At 40.1% G+C, this 23,485-nt stretch overlaps 1 protein-coding gene across 12 annotated transcripts in view; it reads right to left on the bottom strand.

Annotated features, from left to right (window-relative positions):
* ST18 (ST18 C2H2C-type zinc finger transcription factor) overlaps positions 1 to 23,485 on the bottom strand; it is a 187,366-nt gene that overhangs the window by 102,964 nt on the left and 60,917 nt on the right. Inside the window, exon 1 of one of the 12 annotated variants that reach the window (XM_081013295.1) lies at positions 19,841 to 19,952. The exons of 10 other annotated variants lie outside the window; for them this stretch is intronic. The gene's annotated coding sequence lies outside the window, so the exon portion shown is untranslated. Of the gene's footprint in view, positions 1 to 19,840; positions 19,953 to 23,485 lie in introns of those variants that run through there. One more of the 12 variants, XM_081013301.1, reaches the window with a different exon arrangement.

Here is a 23,485-nt window from a genome sequence, read left to right as displayed (position 1 = left end):
CTTCAGGCAACAAACACCAGCTAGTTCCAGAGGGGCAGCCAGTTTATTCCATTTCAGAAAACTCAGCAAAAAGACTTGTGGCATTTTAATAACAAATTTGTTTCGAGATAAACTTTTGTACATCTGATAAAGTAGACTCTGGTCCATTAAATCTTATGCTGCAGCACATTTGTTAGTTTTTAAGATGCCACAATATTTCCTGTTGTAAAAGTACTACCTGGGCATCCTGGAGCAGAGCTGGATCCAAAAGTACTCAAAAACTGTTCACCTATCCTGACACCTAAAAGTGAGTGTGACCCCACCCAGAATAAGCAATTCCCCCGAAAGGAATATGGTTGATTCTTCCTCTCATAATCCCTCTTTTGTTTAGATACAGCATCACTTTGTTCACCTTTATCCAATACATCACCATTTGCAGACATTCATTCAGGGGAGCTACTGCCACACCTGGTTCAGATGAAAAGAAGAAATGGAGCTGGGTGTCAGATGTGTTCTAATGACACTGCTTTGTAAATTACTCAGCAATGTCTCTCGCTGATTTTATGTGCATATCAAAAAGCAGGGGTGGCAATACTGGGCAGAGAGGAGCTTAACAAGATTAACTCCTAGGGGCAGTGCCTTTTTTTCTGGGGGGACGCAGGCATACGCATACCCCTAAACATTTTGTGAATCTAACAAGAGAAGAAACCAATTAAAAAAATAATAAAAATAATAGCTTCTTCTCTAGCACGGTGAATCGTCAGTTCCGTTGCTACCCCTGATGGCAGCCTCATTTCCTGTCATGGTGTTTCCTGAGTCTCATATGGAATGATAGTACCCCCTAAACATTTTTTATAGAAAAAAGGACTGCCTAGGGGAGAGAACAAATGTCTCCCAGGACCACCTTCTAGAATCTGTAACACAGGTAGGAGCAGGTAGGTATGCTTCTTCCCCTGCTCTTGAACCTTGGACATTGCAGGAAATGCTCAGAACAGACTACAGCTCTTGAAGAATGCACAGGCACCACACATTCTCACACGGGGGCAGGGAGACAATGAAATAAAAAGAGAGGCCAACAAAAAGGGGGATTAGAAAGAGGGAATTAATTAAAATGGGTTTTTAGGGAGGGAAATGCTAAGAGAGGGGAGGAAAGGGGAGGGAGGGGCAGGGCTTAAGTCTCAAATTACACCTGACACCTCAAAGCGGTGGGGCACCTGTCACTTTGGCAAAAGGTATGCATAGTATACTACTAGTGTCCTGTCCAAGGATACACACTCTCGAACCTCCGAAGGGGATAGAACTACAAAGAGGGCCTCCTCTGTTGATCGTAACACCTGAGTGGGTCTGCAGAGGATTTGGGGGCTAAATCATTTGGGCTTTAAACACGAATGTGAGCAGCTTTAATTGGGCCCAGAAATGAATGTGAAATCTTGTGCTTTCCAGACATTTTGGACTAAACACCCATCAGCCCCAGCCACCACAGTGAGCAAAGAAATTTCTAACTTCAAAGCTGGTCAGAAACCTGACTGATAAGGATACAGCTAAGCAGATTTACCCAAGATTCTGTGCACCTAGTCACCCATTGCCTGTTAACCATCTTGTCCCAAAATGGAAAATCAGGACTGGTCTATAACTACCTAGGTCACTAGATGGTCACAAATCTATCAGACCTCCTTCAGGAAAACAGGAACAGATCCCTAAGTGAATGAGAAATCTGTTAACCTCTAGCAACTTGCTATTATTAGAAAGTTCAAGAGTTGAGCAGCCATATTATGGCACAGACTTTCCTAAGTTCATCCTCAGGGTTAATAATCTGAAAACTCACCCAAGCAACTGTGACTAATGGATGCTAAGCTGATTGCTGGTACAGACCCTGACATAAATGGAGCACCCAAATAAAATGGTTGTGACAAGACTTTATCTGGAAAATATGGAGCAAACTATTCAGAGTGGACTACAGATAGTTCTATGTGTTCACCCACACAACTGGAAAAAGCTGTGCTACGTAGCTGTTTACGTGTACTTGTGAAAATGTTGCAAATAAGCATTTTGCTGGTTCACTGTCACCTTCTTAACAGAAGCAAAATTGCTCACTGATTAAATGGCTAGGACCCTGTATACCTCAGAATGTATCAAGGCCATCTCCCTGATTCTGTCCTCCATATATTGAATAAGAACAGTGGGAGAAAGGAGAGGGGCATTATTTGTGGTTGTTTCCTAGTGGAAATCTGCACTTCTGGAGGTTTGTCGTATCCAAGCCAGGTTTTTCCTTAAAGTGATGTATGACTATTTTACAGATAAGGTTGAATGAATATACAGTAGAAAGTTATGTCATGTGGAATACGTTGCATAAGAGGGCTTTGCAGATGAAAAGTCATGTAAAATTAGCATGGGAGGGGGTCAGGATTGCACCAGTTGGCACCATCCCCAACTTATATGGAACCATAGAATAAATGAATTGTAGAGTGGAAAGGCAATGTCAACTAAAGCATCAATGACAGATACCCATGCAACCTCTGCTTCAATGAAGGAGAGTTCACAACCTCTTGAGGGAGTCTGTTTCACTGTTGAATAGCTCTTACTGTCAGAAAGTTCTTCCTAATGTTTATTTGGAATCTCCTTTCTTGTAACTTGAAGCCTTGGATTTGGGTCCTACCCTCTGGAGCAGGTGAAAACTAGCTTGCTCCATCTGTAAGCTTGCTTCCATGTGACAGCCTTTGAGATATTTGAAGATGGCTATCATATCTCCGCTTAGTTTCTTCTTATCCAGGCTAAACCTACCCAACACCCTCATCTGTTCCTCTTAAGTCTTGGTTTCCAGACCCTTGATCAAATTGGTTGCTGTCCTTTGTACACATTCCAGCCTATCAACATCCTGGATATCTCATACAGAGTTTAGTGCACGCTGCTATATGCACGTAGGCCAGTCTTATCCTGACCTACATTACATGTCATATACAAATACAGTGGCACCTCTGGTTACAGATGCTTCAGGTTACAGACAATTCAGGTTACAGACTCCGCTAACCCAGAAATAGTACCTCGGGTTAAGAACTTTGCTTCAGGATAAGAACAGAAATCACGTGGCGGCGGCAGCGCGGCGGCGGGAGGCCCCATTAGCTAAAGTGGTACCTCAGGTTAAGTACAGTTTCAGGTTAAGAACGGACCTCCAGAACAAATTAAGTTCTTAACCCGAGGTACCACTGTAAGGTTAATGTGAAAAAATGGTGTTTATTCATTTATTTGCAAAAAAATTATATACCATCAGTATTAACAAAAAGAATCATAGCAATAAACAGCATAAAATAAAAATAAAATAGCATTCATAAAACAATTACAAAATATATCACAAATCAGTAAATCAAATTAACACATCACCTTAGCTGGATCAACATAGCCAGATCACTCCTCAGGGGAAGTGTTGGTGAACTAAATGCTGTCTAAATGCCAGTACAGTAGGTGCCTGTCTACCCAGTGTTCATTGAAAGCACATTCTAAAGGGCAGTTGCTGCCACATGGTAGGCCCTGGTCTTAGTTGACATAAGAGGAACCTAAGTACAAAGTAGACATAAGATGAGCAGCAGTACAAGGAGTGCCTCTCCCAAAGATAAAAGTTTCCAGGCAGAGGTATACAAGGTAAGTCTTTGCTTCCATTGTTCCATCCCAGCTACAGAGTCCCACTGCTTCTCATTCTCTGCCTGCATACATTGTTCCTTTCTTCCCATAATATGGGTCCCCACATGTACTGGTTAGAGTGTCAGATTATGACCGAGGTGGCCCAGGTTTAAATGCCCATGTTCACTGCCTAACCCTGTATCTTAGGAAAGGACTGAACTCTAGTAGTGGAGAATACTTTGCATAACGTAAGTCGAAGTTTCAATGCATGGCAACTCCAAACATGACTGGGAAAAGCCCTTGTCTGAGACCCTAGAAAGCCACTGCTAGTCAATGTAGGCAACATGGAGCTAGATGGACCAGTGATCTGAGCACAGCTTCCTATGTTTATGATCAAGTGATGATCTTTCTGCCCAACCTATCTCACAGAGTTGTTGCAGGGAAACCAGTAGAGATGGCTGAAACTTTCACTCTGCCCTATGCTCATTAGAGAAAGAGCAGAATCAACAAATGCAGAACAAACAAACAAACAAAAACAAATTTGGAATCCACCATTAATATTTGCTTCACTTGTCATCTCAATAGCCTTCCACTAGTTGCACTGGTTGTTTACACCCCACCCCCTAAAATCTAAGTTCACCAACTCAAAGTTGTGTTATATATGCTCCAGTACAAAAACCCAATTCTGTTGCACCCCTGGGGCTGAACCCAGAGTTCCATGAGTGGTTCTGCTCTCAGAATGGAATGTTCTCAGGATTGCACTTCTCTTTTACTCTGCAGAAAAGTCTGCTACAAAGGATTGGGGACCCTCTGAATCACTATGGGAGACGGTGTGTGGTGCTGCATTGGATAGGAAAAACAGAGGAAATACCTCTCCACTTCCATTCATAGGAGGCCTCTGACAGATCCTCCAAACCATTATTTATTATTGATTTGATGTATTTATATTCTGTGTTTCTTGCAAGGCAATCAGGGTGATTCGCTATTTAAAATACTTTTTAAAAAAATTACAATAGAGAAAAAGCAGCAGAGTTGTCTCAGGCAGTTGGTGATCTCCTTAGAAGCTAATGGTGTGAGCTGACCATTTGTTACTACTACTAGTAGTATAACATTAGGAGGTATATCCCTGGGTGCTCAAAAGGTGGGAGGGAAGTATACAGCTGAACAGTTGGTGGCTTCTTAATATACATTCAATAGCATAATGCCTGTGATTGAGTACAACATGTGGGTTAATTGGGGCTTAAAGCCCACAATTCATCTGCTGACACACAGGAAGGTAGTGATGCTCTATCACATTTAGTATTGCCAGATTCCCCCCCTTCCTTTGGCAGGTCAGCTGTGCCTTTAAAAGAGGCCTGCAGAACTTGCGATGCACCAAGGCAAATGCAACCCGCCAGCAATGAAGAGTGGCCTACAAAGGACTTGGTAAACTTCCAAAATCTGGAGGATTATGAACCAACAGCACCTATTGTGCACTTTTCTTTTGACAGTGTTTGTACGTATCTAGTTATGAAAATTGCTATAACGGTGTTTATTATGATACTCTACCACAGTCTTCAATACCTTTAATAGCGTGACTCAATTATGTACTTTTTTCTCCATTTCATTCAATTTATTTATTTTTAAATGAAAATTAAATGAATATCTATGACAATACACTTTAAGTAGATTTTTGGTTGTTTTAAACATTAAACTGCATTTTTATAAGCTTGTAGTTCCTCGTGATATAACATGATATAACACAGGACAGCCCAACTTTTCATACTAAGCGGGCCACAGTACTTTGACATGGAACCTGTGGGCCAATACACTGCCTTGTTGTGCACACATGGGGAGGGGCAAATGGGACCAAAATTTGACAACCCCACAGCCCTCATGCTGCCTTCCCAAAGCTAGCTAAGCAAGGCACTGAACTTTGGGAAGGAGGTGTGAGGCTCTGGCAGGGTCCTAGAGCCCGCCCACCTCCTTCCCTAAGCTGGGCTTTTGGGAAGGAGGAGGGAGGACTCTAGAAACCTGTCAGAACCTTATGCCTTCTTTCCAAAGCCCAGTGCCTCACTTACCTGGTTTTGGGAAGGCAGTGTGAGGGCTGCAGGGGTTTCAAATGTTGCTGAGAGCTGCCAAAAAAAGGCCTTGAAGGCTGCATGCTGCCTTCGGGCCACGCATTAGACCACACTGAACTATGTTAGTTTAATCAGCTAGTAAATGACTAGCTTTACATATATTTTTATTGTCCCCCACCCTGAGATCTTAGGATTAATGATATTATAATAGTCACATTATTTTCTTATGGTATGATAACCATTTCAGTACTTTCTGCCCATATCTATGATGAGGAGTTAGCACGTGTGACTTCCAAGAAAGCCATATATAGATGGTAAAAAGGTAAAGGGACCCCTGACCATTAGATCCAGTCATGACCGACTCTGGGGTTGCGGCGCTCATCTCGCTTTATTGGCCAAGGGAGCCGAAGTACAGCTTCCGGGTCATGTGGCCAGCATGACTAAGCCACGAACCAGAGCAGTGCACGGAAATGCCGTTTACCTTCCCGTCGGAGCGGTACCTATTTATCTACTTGCACTTTGACGTGCTTTCGAACTGCTAGGTTGGCAGGAGCAGGGACCAGTGGCGTAGCGTGGGGGGTGCAGGGGGTGCCGGCCGCACCGGGCGCAACATCGGGGGGGGGGCGCGCTCGCACTCGCAGCTCTCTGCCCCTACCTGGCTCACTCACTCTCTCTCACTGCAGTGCTGGCTGTGCGAATCCGATCCGAGCTGCTGGGTCGCCGCCCACTGTGGAGGGGGTGGGTGCCAGGCGTGCGGTGCGGAGAGAGAGCGAGGGACTATCTGGGGGAGGGACAGTGCAGCGGCCGCCCAGCGCAGCACTGAGCATGGGAGAGAACCACACCAGACCAGACCAGGCAGCAGCAAGAAGAAGCTGGCAGCGGCGGCAGGTTAGGGGTTAGGGGGCGCAAATTACTTGCCTTGCCCCGGGTTAGGGGGCGCAAATTACTTGCCTTGCACCGGGTGCTGACAACCCACGCTACGCCGCTGGCAGGGGCCGAGCAACGAGAGCTCACCCCGTTGCAGGGATTCGAACCGTGACCTTCTGATTGGCAAGTCCTAGGCTCTGTGGTTTAACCCACAGCACTACCCACGTCCCTATATAGATAGTAATTAAACAAAATTCTGTCTTTCAAATATTTTAGAATCATAGGAAACTACTGTAGATACCAGGACAGAATATTTATATATCTAATTCAGTTCTGTCAGCTCCAGGGGGTCATCAAACTTTTTTGGGCATACAAGCACATTTGCCACCTGCCCTGGAAGGAAATCCTGTTCTTTAATCCTGAATAGAACTGGAATCTGGAGAAACCACAAAATATGCTGTAATTAAGCACACTCCACAACCTATTCCATTAGCTACAACAGACTGCTTCTTTCAAGCCCACTTTCAGTAGGGGAAGGAACCTTGCAGGTGTCATCAAAAGGGCACACATGTGCTTGAGAGTGCCACATTGGCAACCCCTGATCTAATCTGGCTGGCCACATCTTTCTAGGGTCTGGGGCAGAGGTCTTTCACACAACCAGCTCCCTTGACCCTTTCAACTGGAGATGTCAGGGCCTTTTTCATGCAAAATATATGCTCCAGCATGAAGTGAAAGTCCCTCTCACTTTGAGTCTCCACTTAGAACATCTGCCAGTCAAAATGTATGAGTATTTGTGATAATGCTAATTCCTGTGATATCCAATAAAAAGTGCAAGAAACTATGGGTTGTGTCCAACTAAGTTAGAGTAGACTCATTGACATGAATGGACTGAAGTTAGTAATGTCCATTATTTTCAATTGGTCTGCTCCAAGTAGGAATAACATTGGAAGCAACCTGAATTTGGCAGCTCCCATCTTCACATTGCCTCCAACTTTCTTCTGACGAAACTACACATGTGAAGTAAGTAAGAAAGGAGTGCTATATTTATGGACGTGTCCACCACAAATGTAATGGTTAGCTTTGCAGCTTCAGGCTGAGACCAGAGTAGTAAAACAAATGCTGCCTCACACATTTAATGACTTGTATCAGCAGCTTAGAGTTTCTATAGCCCCCCTGAGCAAAACAGCATGAAACAGTGGAGGCACTAAAGTAAGGAGACAAATAGTAATAATAACACAGATGCTTTGGGTTTTGATCTACATCCTTCTGCTTGTATCCATGGCCTTTAGCAAAACATGATCTATCAATAGTCTCACTCCTCCTTCCCAAAAAGCAGCTATGAAAAGAAAGCAATGTATAATAAAGAAAAGCACTTCTCGGCATACATAAAGGGCTTTTCCATCCCACTGACAACCTGTTCCTGTCCAGGATTAAAGAATAGGATTTCCTCCTAGGGCAGATGGCAAGGACTGAACTGAGCCCTACTATCGTCCGGTCAGGATCAGCTCAGAACAAGATTAAAATCCTCCCCAGAGGAAGCCCCTGTCACTAGGCCTACCATTTATGTCTGAAAGAGGGAAGTGGTGGCCTTCCAGATGTTGTGGGACTCTATCTATCATTAGTCTCAGACATCATTGCCATTGAGATGTGGGCTGTAGTCCGTCAATATCAGCTGGACCACAGGTTCCCCATCTCTGAGCTACAGGTTTCAAGGGAGTCAGCAGACCCTGAACAATCACCCAAATAAATGTTGTGCTTGGGTATTCAATGGACCCAGCCAACCCTAAATTGTCTCAGATGTCAGCTCCGACCTTGCCAAGATCACACTCAGAAGTGGAGGCAGCAGCATGGGTTGAGTGAAAGCCCAGAACCAAAGGCATAGTGCCTGTCTTGAAGCATCCTTAAGCCAAACTCAAGAAGGGAAAGCCCATCCTTAAACCATGCTCAGGAAGGAAAAGCTTGTCTCAACATTTGCTTGAACTAGGATCTTGCTGACACTTCAGAAAGTAGTGGGGCAGCTATCAAGCTGCTTATTTGTTACTTATCCAGTGTTGATTTCTTTCTATTATTAGTGTCTCATAAACTGGACAGCTCCTCTGCTATGTTGAACACTTCAGCCCCTGGATAGCTCTCTAGAAAAATGAGCATCTGAGCCACATTTAAGTGGTACTGCAAACATGATGCCACATCCTTTCTCAACATTCTAAGAACATAATCCAAAAGGGTGTTGGCTTTTTAGAGTTAAAATGAAAATAAAATATTTCAAGTGTTAGCCATTTACCACTGCTAAACTTCATTCCTACACTCTCCACTTAGCAATACTTACTTGGAAGTGTTGCAGTCACAGCTTTGAGAAAATTCCTAGCTAACAAATTCTGTTTCCCTTACCATTTCCTGAGCAGCATTGCACTGACAAATCATTGTCGGATCCCTAAAATATTTGAAATGAACATTTATGTGAAATACAGAGCTATCATGAAGATGATACGTTCTTGTAAGTGAATACCTTGAAAAGACCACCATGGGTCAATTTCTTGGTCAAGATTTTAAAAAATGCAAAAAAGTAGTGAGCAAGCTTTTTGAGTTCTTCATAATAATTCTTCAGACTAGATGTTTTTTTAAAAAGGAGAAGGAATGGAGAAAAAGTTGGGCATAATGAAAAAGCCCTGAAGAGGAGCCATGTTGGATCATATCCTAGAACTGTTTAGTCCAGCAACTTTTTCTCCACAGTGGCTGACCAGATGCATAAAGGAAGCTGACAAGCAGGATATGAGGGCAATAGTCATCTATGAATCCTCTGCAATTTGTATTTAGAGGCATGCTGTTCCTGATCCTGGAGGATTGTTACATTCTTAAAATTGAATGCAAAGGAAGTTATGAAGAGTTAATTATATTAGTATGTAAAGTGCAAACCAGGTTTTAGGTTGCATCAAGGACTGTTGGGGTAAAGAAACCTCGATGACTGCTTCCCTGGATTTTGGAAATATAAAAATCAGAGGTTAAGTGGAACACACAAGTCCCTTGTGAGGAAGAGAGCAGAAGTAATGAGAAATGTATTTACCTTTACATTAGCAAAGCTGTAGCTTAAGTTTAGATAGTGCAGTAGGTAAAGAGTCAAGAGAAGTCACATTGGGTAGCATTACCTAGTAGCTGGAGGGCATATCATCCCTAAAAGCTAAATATCATCATTAGGTGACAAATGGAATGGAGAAGAAAGGGCACAGAGTGATACCACAAATTTAACAACCAGTAAAAGTACTAGAATCACAATAAGAATACAATTGCATGCCAAGACCCTGTGACCCACAATTCCCTAGGGGATAATAAACACACGGACATGAGTATTTGGGTTTATGGGTACAAATAGGCCACAACTTTATTGGTTACAGATGTGAGTGGTGTGGCTTAGGCACTGAAGCCAGGCTATATTTCAACTCCCGCTCATCTGCAGGTTTCCATCTAAGGGTAAACCACCAATAGGGGGAGCCCTGTGACTTGCATCAAATAGGGGTCCCCCTTGGAGTTGTGGCATGACCCTAGCCCATGTCTGGGCATTGGACAGAATCCACACACCCCAGATCCCTTTAACAGGAGGGGCAGGCGGAGGCTACAACCTCCCCTCCATCCAAACAAAGGCTTATCCAATGCCTAACCTCACAATGTTGTGATGATTGCTACAAGGTAGGCGAAAACCAAATGGCTGGTGCCAATTTGCCAAATGGGAAAATTCCTATCGAGCCCCAACAATATGGCAACCAAAATTTGTCCATAGCAAGGTCGTGTCATTGCACAGCATAAAAAAGAGGGTGGGTGGGTAGGGAGTTCCAGCAAAGGGTGCGAGTGGAGGTCTCCCTGGCCATGCAGCAGCTTAATTTTCCCATGGCCACACCTCCTGTCAGTGCTGATTGGTTGGTGGGGTCACCCCTTGGCATGGCTCCACCCAGCGCAAGCAACATGGCTCAGACAGCAACAAGGAGAACGTCAAGCTCTGCCCCCCCCCCCCACTGGATCACTGCAGGGGCCCCGATGCCTGGCTGCAACGTCGCCACCAGAAATGGTGAGCGGACTTCCGTATACAAAACAAGCAAGGGAATTTCAATCATATGCTTATAGCAGATGACTAAGAACACATTTGGAAGCTGTTTCAGTTTTATGCTCCTTATACATATTCTTGGTTTATTTATTTCAATCTAAGATTCTAGAGTGCAGGTGTTATTCAGTGTTTCCTCAGATACAGTACTATCATTCTTCACTAAAACCTATTGCTACCCCTCCCAGTTTGGTGTCATGTGCAAATTTGATGAACATCCCCTCAATTCCTTCATCCAAGTCATTTGTAAAGATGTTGAACAACAATTGGCCCAGGACAAAATGCTACGGCACCTCGCTGGTCACATTTTTCTAGGATTATGAGGAACCATTAGTGAGCACTCTTTGGGTTGGGTCAGTCAAGCTGCTACAAATCCACCTAACAGTTACCTCATCCAGCCCACATTTTTCCAGCTTCTCCACAAGAATATCATGGGGAATTTGTCAAAAGCCTTACTGAAAAAAACTTACTGAAACTCTCTGGGGTTTCAGACTGGGATCTCTCCTAGCCCTACCTGTATTGAACTTGTGACCCTCTGCAGGCAAAACAGAGACGCTAGCACTGAGCCAGAGTTCTTCCTCAAAGTCAACATCCATAAGCTATCACCATGCATATTGATTAGCTACTCCATTCAAATGTCAACACTGTGCAATACCGAGGCCCGGGGGCAGGGAGAGATGGATGTGATTGTTGGGTTGGGGTAGTAGACATAAACCTCAGTTACAAGAGAAGGAGAAAAATTAAATATGAAATTCTCTCTCTGCCTGGCCTTGGAAAACCCCTCCAGAAATGCCAATCTTTTTGAGCTCAGCTTATTTTACCTTCATCTTTTACAGCTCTGAATTTCAGCATTATGAATGTTCATTTATTGCACTGAGGACAACACATTTCAGCTTACAAAACACAAACCAGAGGTAGTCTTTCTGGAACAGCTGTAGAGACAGACTTTCATGTAAGAGTGAAGCTTCAGTAAGTTATGCTTCAGCAGAGCTAAGTGAAAGAAATAAGGGTTTTTGTGTGTGGCAAAGCTACACAGAGAAGAGACGGGGGGGGGGGAAGCATGAGTTTGTCTCTCAGTTTGAGAAATAAGATTATTCAATGAATGGTGGATCAGATAAAATACAGTTATATACGCAAACTCTCAAGTATGCAATGATTACCTTTCTCTTTAACACTTGGTTTAAAAGTAGACCAAGATTTTGGAAAAGGCCCTGAAGCTTTAAAACAACTTTTCCTTACATGTGTAGTTAATAAAAGCCATAAAGATGCAGAACACATAGGTAGGGTTGAAAAGTTTTACACATTTTCCTGAATCCAGCATCTCATCACATTTTGATATTTGTTCTGGTGCTTTTTAGTTCTCCTATGGAGAGTTTATACAAATAAATCCCCTGAAATTTTATTTACTGACTGCTGTACTTGAATCCTGAACTTTTATTTCCAAGGACCACCACTACCACCAAAGTTGCTATTTAAAAGTGAGTTAAAAGAGAAAGTTATGAAATATCCAGCAATTTCTTTTAAAAAAAAAATCACCCAAGAACAGCAGCATTATAACAAAAAAAATGAAATAACAAAGATTCTGCAGGAGACAGTATCACCACCTGAAAACCAGGTTGCCTATGTTTACCAGTCAATTCACTTCTAAAATGTAATAAAATTTAATCTCAGCTAAAGGGACAGTTTCTTTACACATTACTAAGTCTACTACTTGATGCTTCGCTGTGACAACAGATGTCTGTTACAGATGGAAATTTACAGGAACTTTTCATGTCTTGCCTCCATCACTCTATGAATGCAACCCACCCACAGCTGCTTGGAATGTAGACAGGGGCATGGAATCTCGACACCATGCATGTGCAGTGAAGACAAATTTGGGCACACACATGGGAGGAGGACGTTTACAATATGTGTTTCAATGGTATTGGTTGATTTTGTGTGTCAGGCAACATGCCAGTTTTCTCTCATCTGCAGACTCCATGAGACTATAATCCCATGCAATCGCAGTCCAACCTACTTATGATTTTGTTTCATTTTAAAGCCGTATCTCCTGCCATTACACTCCTCTCTTTGCACTAAAGTAAATACTCAAGGACTACAATTAGGGGTTGAGTCCAGCCTGTAGCCACACCCCATCTATTTCTGAAAATACCTCCAGAAGCAACAGGTGATCATAGAGTACTTCAGACACCACCACAGATCCACTTTCCAAAATATATGGTTAGGAGTAGCCTAAGAGTGAAACTATTTCCCCTTGAGGTTTGATTTAGAAAGGGATTGTTTCAAGAGAGTTTCCCTGGTTATCTTAATAAGGCCATGACTAATCGAAAGCTGGAAAATGCAACTTCCTTACACAAAAAGCAAAGATAAAATTGTAAAATCCAAAGTACGGCAATACTTTTATTATGTCAAACAAAATGTCACAAAAGAGTGGCCAAGAATTCAAAAGCTTGCTCATTATTTTGTGACATTTTGGTTAGCCTAATAAAGTTATTGCTCTACTATGGATTTTAAAAAAATCCTTAAATAGGTCATTTCAGGCTTTGGGGACAGGATTATGAGCTTGAAGAACAAGATACCTGCTTTCTTTCTTTCTTTCTTTCTTTCTTTCTTTCTTTCTTATTTGAAGGTATTAGATTTGCAACTCATGGACCAAGAGTTTACTGGGGACCATTGATTAATCCTATCTCATCTTTCTTTCCTACAGAATAAGAGTGACCTACCTTTGCTGTTGTAAGGGTGCATAAGATATAAGGCCCAGAACTTACCACTTATGTGGAACTTTTGTGTGTATGCCAGAGCTCTGCCCAAAACTTTGTATGAACTGTGCTATAAATAACAAGTAGCAACTTTTCTTGCATGCACAATGTGTGTGTTACAGGCAGCCACAAACAGAAACTAACTGTGCTTTAAAAAAATGTTGCCTGTGGCATCAACTTCATGTTGAGGATATGGTCTGAAGGAACATGAGGCTACCACCTTGCTGTAGATATGCAGGTTTGGGTCTGGTCAGTGCCTGAGAACCCCATAAATACTACCTTGGATTCCATGACAGAAGAAAGGTGAGATACAGGTGTAAGAAAAATAAAATCACCATTGAGGTCAATGGAACTTACTCCCAGGTAAGTGGCTCTATGATTATAGCCTGATGACAATGTCCATTTTAGTGGGTGATCATGATATTTCTGTGCCTGAGTATTTGGTTTTGCTCTCCACACCCAGTAAACCCATCCTCACAAACACAGCCTTTTAAAATAGTTTCTATTAACTTGGTACACCATCGTCTTGATTTCTTAGATGATCATTTGTGATTACCACATGAAAGACAAACAGTTCAAATAACTCTATGAAAGGGGGGAAGGGAGCCTTGGTTTCCTGTGTTTCAACAGATGTCGTACTTAATTGGTTGCAAAATAAACCAGAGCTACGTTCAGCCAGTTTCCCTTGTTTCAGCTGCGCAGACACTTTCAAACATGTGCATTCACCTCCTGTTTCTCTGTAAACGGGGGTGTGGTGCAAGAATAAAACTTCCCAAAAGGTGCAAATCGACAGGCATGCTGCATATATCCCTTTTATGTATTACTGATTAACAGAAGGCAAAGTTTCAGCTTATGATACAGTGAGAATTATAACAAAACAGGTCTAAAGTATGGCAACATTATGTTGGGATTAATTGAATATGGAACAGTATTTTAATATCAAACGGCACTTTTAATGTACTCCAAGTTTTACACTTGCAGATTTCAGTCACTTCACTACCTCACCCACCCCTCAATGTCTCTCCATGTTTCAGGATATTCAGATAAAAATAATAATTCCAGTATCATTCAAGTTTGATCACCCACCAACTCTGTGTTGCCTTCCCAGCAGAAGCCAGAGTGGATGACCCCTGACAAACAAAGGCAAGTGGCCAGCATGACACAAATATGTGTACAGTTAAGGGAGGCCAGAGGGAATATTGATGAGGTGCTACATTTTGTGTATTGCCAAGTCCAGTCTTCAAAAGTAAAGTAATGGCCTCTGATCTTCATGGTGAAAGGCAGATATTAGGACAAATGTACAACCTAGTCTCCCCATAAGAAACAGAAGCATTGTTATTCTAAGAGAATAATAATAATAATAATAATAATAATAATAATAATTGTTCAAGGAACTTCACTATAAGGTGAATAATGTTGCAGATAAAAGACTGAGACCGAATTTTTCACTAAAGACATTTATCGAATTCATGGTAAGATCCAAACCTGGGACTTTTCAGTTGAAGCTGAGTATTTTAGCTGTTTTGCGATATCAGTTCTCCAAATAAAATGTGCTTCAAATGCAGGCAAGGTCAAATGTGTTTCAATCACCTGTGACAACTAAACTGAGCAATATTTGTTCTTTTAGTTTAAAAATGGAACCATGGTCCCAAGAGTGAGAGAAAAGAGCTTTAATCCCTAGCAAAAATTCAAATTCCCCAACTGCATGATAGAATAATCTGTTCCTGGAGATAGAATTTTAAAAAACCAAAAACACAATACTTTGGGAGGGGTGGATACTTTCTTTATGCTTAGGCCCAGGTTCTCTAACACAGAGGGATTTTTAACAAATCTGACTTTCGGCAGATGACCTCTCTTGTTTGTTCATATGTGTTTTCCAAAATATAAAAGTGAAATAGAGTCCCAAGGGCACTGTACTTGAAAGGTTATGAGAGTTAGAGATTTTAACCATGCCTGCCAAATCAGCAGATGGCTTGTGATTATAATTATATGCATCAATAAAACGAATAATCTTACAAAATTTGAATTTCTACTAAAGTAAGGGATTTAATAAGCAGATGCAACAGAATGCGTTTTCTTTAACCCTTTTCGCTGAGAGCGATGGTTCACATACAGAGCAGCTAAAGCTCCGCTCAAACAAGTTGACCACAAACTTAAACATTATGCACTTTTCCTCTTTAGCAAGGGTGATCTTTTACTGAATATGTATTTTGATCGTACTCAGTCAATAATTCATCTAGTCTACTTTATGATGTTTGCTTCTTATCATAGTGGAAATGTCATTTGTACAAAAGCCATGATTAGCTGGACAAAATCTGGTAAAAATGGCATATTCGAATGATCACTTGATTGTTGCTCTGGAATTTCATCCAGCAAAATTTGTATAGCTTCTAGTAGCTTGTCGTCTGTATTGGATGGTAATTTTTGTCTGTTTTTAAAAACAGGATATTATTACTATCATTTATTTATGAAAAATTAATTGTTAAACCATTCCTTTTTGACATATTTGACATATTTATTGCATGTCCTGATAGAGAAATATGTATGTTTTCTGGAATTATTCTGATGTTAATATGAAACGTAGATGAGTAACAAGAACCTAGCATTCATACTTATATTAAATTCTGGATGCTCAGATTTGTAGTGTTTAGTGATACATCTTATAGGTATCATATAAGAAGCTGCAATTCTATCCACACATTCTTTAGGAAAGCCTCATTTAAACTCGGTGGGTCTTACTTCTAAGGAAATGTGTTTAGGATCTGGTTGCAAGAGACAAATGCAAAAGACCACATTATGTTTAAATTGCTTGGCTATTTTTACAAGCACAAAATACATAATTTGGAAAAAGGGCAATTTTGTTTGCAAATGGATTTATATCTTCATACTATAATCAAGGGACAAGAAAATGTCACTGAAGTACAATTTTGTTCAGCACTCTGAAAACATAGTCTCCTTCGGGGAGGAAAGTCCCATTTAAATGTTAGATTGTATTTGGACATTGTAAATATCTGTTTGGGTCTATAAATGCACTTTTTGATAATGCAAACTATTTCATTTAATATCACATATCTGATGCTGGCAGGGCAAATAATTCTTTGATCGCTTTTAAAGTGGCTTGTGGGGGTTGGGGGACCCCGAGAATCAACAGAGCTAGTACTCTGTATCATGTCAATTGACCTGATAGTCCATAACAGTGCCTTTGGAGCTATTACTAATTTGTCCTGCCATTCCAGCTGCTTTATAGGTATCCCGATAACAGTAGGTAGAGATGGGGTGTCTGTTCTATATAGGTGATTGCTATATGGTGATACATTTCCTGTTGCATCATGAAAAAAGTAGAAAATAAAGTTTTAACTGCAGTAAACTTTCAAAGACAAAACTTTTTTGGGTCATCAATGGCACTGTGGGGAACAAGAACCTCAAATGAAAGTCAAATGGTCTCAAATGACAGTATATTTTAGAAATACGTCTGTGATTGGAAAAACGTAGTTGTATTTTTTCAATTTGTTGGCCTACAAGAGCAAAACCAAGAGCTAATGAAAAGATGACAAAAAGTTAACTTTGAGAACAAGCTTTTGCCATAGCTAAAGATCTTGCTTTTTAGCCGTTTCAAAAGTTCGTTGTCCAAAAGTAACTTAGAGCATAGAAATATGGGTAGCTGCTCTATACAGGTTCAAGTAGTTTTCTCATTTTCTTAGCCTGGTCTAGTATGACAAGCTCCAGCTCTCCAGGGTCTGAGGCAAAGGTCTTCCCCATCACCATCTCCCTGGACATGACAAGATGTATTTTATTTTCATTTTGGCTGAGAGTTGTAAGGTTATATTTTACAACCACAAAATATTTTTTGTTAAAGTTCTTCAAGTTCAGTGCAGTTGATAAGACCCTTAAAACCCGGCACTACTTTTTGGGTTTTTAATGCAATCAGCAAATGCTGTTTACAAACATGGAGGGACAGGATCGTCTGTATTTGAAGCCACTCTTCATTTACACAATCAGATGCCAACCCGGAGATTTAGATTGCAACTTGCTGACCTTATGATTTGCTACATTGCATGTCACTAAACTATGCTAGTGTGCCAGCCTGTTGGTAACTGTCATGAAAAAGATTGTTTTGGAGAAAATTATGAAGCACTTGTCAGCTTCAGGCTTCTGAAATTAAAATAGTGAAAATCTCAGTGTTGGGGGGTGGGGGAATGACCCAAGAAAGCAAACTCACAGAGTTAGGAAATAAAATATACACTGATGTGAGCTGGCACTGCTGAGTTGTCTTAGCCATGGTGGGGCATCTTCCTGCCACAGTAGTTTTTGAGCACTATGCCTTGTCCCAGTTGAAAAGTGATAAAATGATGGCCGGTCTTAAAACTCATGCGGGAATGATTTTCTGTTTATCTGTCTTTGGGAAGGGAAATGCTTTTGGGGTGGGGAAGTAATGATCTTATGGAAATCATTAGACTTTTAAAATATTATCATAAGGATCTGGTGTGTATGATTTTTCTACATGCAGATTATATGTACAATACTTATGAAAGCACGACAAGAAGTTTAACCAACACATGGCCATAAAAAGCGGCTGGGTAACTTACAGGTGCCTAAACTTAACTAATGTAAACACCATTGTTTAAAAGTGCCTACAATGCAAAAGCAATACAGTAAGAACCACTTGATGATTCTATGAAAATTCCTAATGAAAAAAGATTACGTCTATAGGTAAGAACATCACCTTACAGAGAAAATTGAATTACGCATTAATGTTAATTGGGAAAGTTCAAAATAAAACTCTAGCTGATACTTCATGTTCTGTAGTGAATTTAGTATTGCTTACTAGATACTTTTACTTTCTCAAGATAGCTGTTACTAAATAAAATAAACAGTTGTATTCCATGTTTTAGGGAATTAAACAAACATATATGTTACTGGGATACACACTTCCAAGAACATATGGTAAAATCATAATTATCAAGTGTTCACACACTTCTCATTCAGCTGTCCAAGCAGAAAAAATTGAAGGTGTAAAGCACAGTTGCAGATGAACAACCTGGTACTAGCCATGTACAGATTGTTAATCATGCTATTAACATTGTTTACAATTTAACTTTTAAAATGTTCTTTAGAGAATATAAACTTACAGCAACTGGTTTGTGACAAATGTCACACACAAATTACACCTTTTGTGTGTGTTCTGTTATCTATGTCAAAATTATTGCTAACTTCACTGCAGTCTGGATTGCAGTTTTAGGTTACAATGCCCAGTACCTGTAAATAGTTGCAGGTAAGTTTGGCTGAAATGAGTGACCAAATAAATGTATTACAATTTAGGAAACCTTTGCTGAGTGAGAAAAGTTTGCATAAATAATCTGATTATCCTGACTTAGTTTTATAAATCACATGAGCAATTTTTGTTTTCCAAAATGTAGTAGCTTCTAAATTATGAAAGGAAGATTGTGGGACATGATAATGCAAAAACAACACTCTGGTCTGTGTATTTTAACATGTTTCTCAAAGGAAAATATATTATCTGATTCTCACTGTTATCAACATATTTCAGCAACTTTAGAAGAAAATATGGGATTCACCTGAAATATCTTGTAACTATAACTTGCCACATAATACCCTCCCTGACACTTGTAACTACATGTGGAGGTAAAAGTAGCAGAAAATATCTAAGGTGCATAAGCAAGACTTCATTGCAACTTCCTGTTGCCATTTTTTCCCCCAGAATAAAAAAAGAGAAGTGCATGAAAGGGATTCTTTGATCTGCTAAACTCAGTCATCACTAATGTACATACACATCACATAAACAGGCAACCACAGCTATTTTCCTCTGTATGTATTTTTTTTTAAGACCAAAACAAAAACAAAACAGCTACTGGTGTTATGCTTGCAATCAATACATCTTCACATCTTTATTTTCAGCAAAAGCAAGTGGGCAACTGAGAGCAAAATACATCATGATTTAATACTGTGTCTGAACATCCAAAATGATAAAAAGCTTCATTTTGGTACACATCATTCTAAATGTCATGCCATTTATTCAAGGGAACAAGCAGCTGAGAAGGAGGTTGAAATCTGAAATTAATACACAGTTATTTCTATAGTGTATCTTTAAAAGATTTTGGTCCTCTAAAAAGCTAGAAAAATAGTGGATTCTTGTAAAGTTGGTGATAGTGCTTACTGTATTCAGATCTGTCAAAGAATGCATTTCTTCCCACAGCATCCTCTTAAGTCACAGCAACGTTAAGTTCACTGAGCATTCCATTCTGCTTTACTTTAGAAATTCAAAACTTTTGTAAAGATGACACACAGAGAAAAAGGCACTGATTCCACAGACACCCCCCCGCCCCTGTTCGGAAGTGGCACAAAAGCAATCCCTTCATTATGACCTACTTGTCCAAAACGGACTTTCAAGCTATGGTTAGGCTAAGATTTGCTCTCCTTTCCCCCAGGGCATAATTGTCAGACTGACTTACCGTGTGCCTTTTAGCCTTTGTTCTGCCTCTCGCGCTGACATCAGGGAAGCAGTGATGTAGAATAAAGCAGGGGTGGGCTAGGTTAGTCCAGTGTTTGTGTCGTTGTGTGGTGTGCAGGGACACTCTGTGATACTCTAGTGAGCTGCTAAGCTTTTTTTGTAGGCTTTGTGTCATTTACTTAACGACCAATCTCATTAGCTGCCAGGGTACAATGGGCTGATGCATTTTCTATGTACATACTCTACACAGTGACCCTCAAGGTTGCCGAAGGTCTATTTAATCAGTCAGATGCTGAATATATTTGCAGTAAATCACAAAAAAAATAAAAAATGAGACCACAGAGGTATCTCATGAGGCTTTAATGTTTCTTGGGAGTTTGTTGAATGAAAAAGGCAGCAGATTTAAATGCAAAAAAATGAGGAAGAATGAGATGGGACACTCTGTAAGGTTTGCACTAGTGACCTTTAATAATTGCAATAACTTTTGGAAACCCTGCATGTTCCTGCACTTTATTGTTATTTCCTCCATCCAGTTCATGCTTCAGTGTAACCACATTATCATCCTAAAATCCCTTTAAGAAACAGAAAAACAACAAGATGAGCAGCTTTGTCACAGGTTGGCAAAGGTGTATTTCCACCCCCACCTCCTGTCTTTCCAGGCAACCTCAGAGTTGGCATCTCTGTATTTCTACCCTCTCTTCAGTTACAAGGCATAAACCCTTTTAACTCCTATGAAAAATGAAAATGCTGAAAAGCCCTCTGAATGACGACAGCTGTCCATAAGTATCAGGGAGAGTTCTATTGTCCAACTTGTCCCTGGATAAAATGAATACTTTACAGCAGAGGCTGTTCAGCTTGGCTAAAGAGTATGGGGAGAAGGGGAGGAGGTCACTGGAGATTTCGCACACTAATTTAATCTGGGAAAAGGACAGGCACTGCATCTCACTTGAACAGACTGGCGGCAATCTGGGCTCTCACAGAACTATCTCCTTTTGCCTGTGCTCTATTTATTCCTTATCTCTGTTTACCAACCGCTAGGTCCCTTTCATTCACACCACGAGGCCGTTCTCCTACTATCAGTCAGCAGCTGACACTGTGGAAGAGCCTCAAAGGCAAAAAAAAGGGATCAAAACTAAACCAAAGCTGTATAAACAATGCAGCAGTAGAAGTAAATGCATAAATCCTAATTCTTAACCCAACCCACAGGGTGCGAACAGAACCTTTATAGTAAATCCAAGAAACCCACCACAGTGAGCTATGGGCTACAGAGGGAACAGGGGAAAGCCAAATATCATTCATGAAATCATCATCTGAGGCAGAAACACTCGCAAATGCACACATTTTGCATGCTCAACTTGGCTTGTATTATAATTGCTTTAGCGACTAAACTTTGTCACTCAGTACATTCGTCAGCAACTAATGATCATCTCATTTGCTTATACTCATATGGTTAAAAAATAAGATAAATAAATAAAACCAGGCAATTCTTTATGGGAGGCCCCCCCCCCCCAAAGTTTGGATAACTTTTCATTCACTGCTGGATTTAAAAAATAGATCTAAGGAAAGACAGGAAGATATATGCCAAGTTTTATATCTTTTTTCCTTTTATTTAATTTTATTAAATAGTTGTAATTCTTACTTAAATCAGTAAGTTTCATTAAAATGTCACTAGACTGTAATGTCTAACTCCTGCACAACTTTTTATAGTAGATAGGCGCAGATAAGAAAGAAGTCTCATTTTTTTAACTACAGTGAAAATTAGGGATACACACACACACACACACACACACACACACCCTTTGCTAGCATTCTGGGTGAAAGCTGATGTGAAAGCTGACTTTTAAACTTGTATATTATATTAAGTCTTCATCCTGAATGCTAAAGGAAATTCATCACTTTGAATAGATAGGGATAACAGCTTATGTGTCTTACTTGCAGAATGAACCTAAGATGTGTTTCAGAGAGCAACAGCATACTTTCAAAGTTATATAAAACAAAGTTAACAGACAAGGAAATGGAATATAAGCCTTAAGACACAAACTGCTAAGTTTAGAAAGAAAACTATACTCTTATGACTACAATTAATTCTTAAAAATGAAAATAATGGTTCACATAATTCAAAACATGTTAGATACATTTTCAGGATTGTTGGAAAAATAGTGACAAAAATATTGCTCATTATCAAAGATGATCTATTATGCCAAATTTCAGTTCTGATTTCCACCTATATGCATTATGAGCAATGAAGTCTTTACTACTTGGATCCTTTTTTCCAAATGAATTAATGAATTAAATTTATCCTTTCACCAGCTGCTAGGCAGCAGATGGAACCATTTCTGAAGCCTTGTTGAATTCAATCCATAAAACTCATTTCCTAGGATTAGCAGTCCAAAGTTTCTTTTAATGTTTATATACCGCTTGGGATTTTAAATTTCACGATGCTAAACTTTCTGCTTAATAATTGTCCCTCTCCCATCAATTTCGTAGGAAACAAACTTGAAAGAAACACTGTACTTTCTACCAAAACATAGTAGGTCACATAAGGACAAGATTACATTTCAGGAGCAATCAGGTAAAACAAAGTGGGGTTTTTGTTGTTTACACTGTACTAGTACCATAGAAACCGTTTATCTTACAGTCAACCATTAATTTCAGCTAGAAGCTTTATAGGTCACAGTTCATTTTAGTCAGCTAATAGAAAAGCATCTTGTAGAACTTTCTTATGCTAAGCTAGGGAACCAAACTCTTGACAGTCCCAAACAAATCCAAGGTTTCACATTGTTTTAAAACTATGGTAAGATAATTTTGTCTACACACTCATAACTTTCTGAAATTTTGGATAGTTATGAGTGGTTGTCTGTGCTTTTTCGCTCTTGATTACATAATAGGAACATTCATAATATGCTTTCAGTAAGTACTTTTGCTAACCAAAGTAAAATTTAAGATTGTTTATGGTACTACAACTTCAAATATAACGAACAGTGGAGTGTAGGAAGTTTGCTCCATGGAAACCTTTTTTAAAATCATGTTTGAAAAAGGCACCATGGACAGCTCCATGCCTGTTCTTTTTCTTACATCTATAACTAGTCTCCTTACCAACCATTCAAAGGCCAAATGATTTTAAATTGTATTTGTACTGAATTCCCCACCACCACCCCAGACTTTTCGCAACACTGAATTATAAAGTGTTGCAAAGTTTTAGTCCTTTGGCAATAACCAGAATGGGGGAATCACCAGCACTATACTGAAATTGTAAAGCTAGATCTGTTTGAAAGGCCTTCAAATAGTTCTTTAGTAAATAAGAACTTTTAAAAAATCCTTGCTTGGCTGTTCTGTACACAAATGATTCCCACTAATTTGGCACAAGAAATCTATATTAATCTAATAATACAGTAAGCCAAGAAGGCCACATAGTAATAATTATCATACAGTAATTGAATATTTAGGAGGAGGAGGAGGAGGAGGAGGAGAGAGAAAAAGATTGGTAATCTTAGCTTGCAGGCATGAAATTACTAAAAAACAGAACTGATATTGTGTATGAAGGGGGACCATAACAAGATCGGAAAGTAGAAGGCAGAGTCTAAATTTAGAAAGTTTCCATTCTAAACACGATCTATTCCTTAAAAATCTCTTCAGCAGGAAAGCA

This window comes from Podarcis pityusensis (genome assembly GCF_964106645.2).
Source record: "Podarcis pityusensis genome assembly, chromosome: 7".
Taxonomy (NCBI): Eukaryota; Metazoa; Chordata; class Lepidosauria; order Squamata; family Lacertidae; genus Podarcis; species Podarcis pityusensis.
The sequence above is the reverse complement of the archived record's forward strand: the minus strand, read 5'-3'. Positions and strand labels throughout refer to the sequence as shown.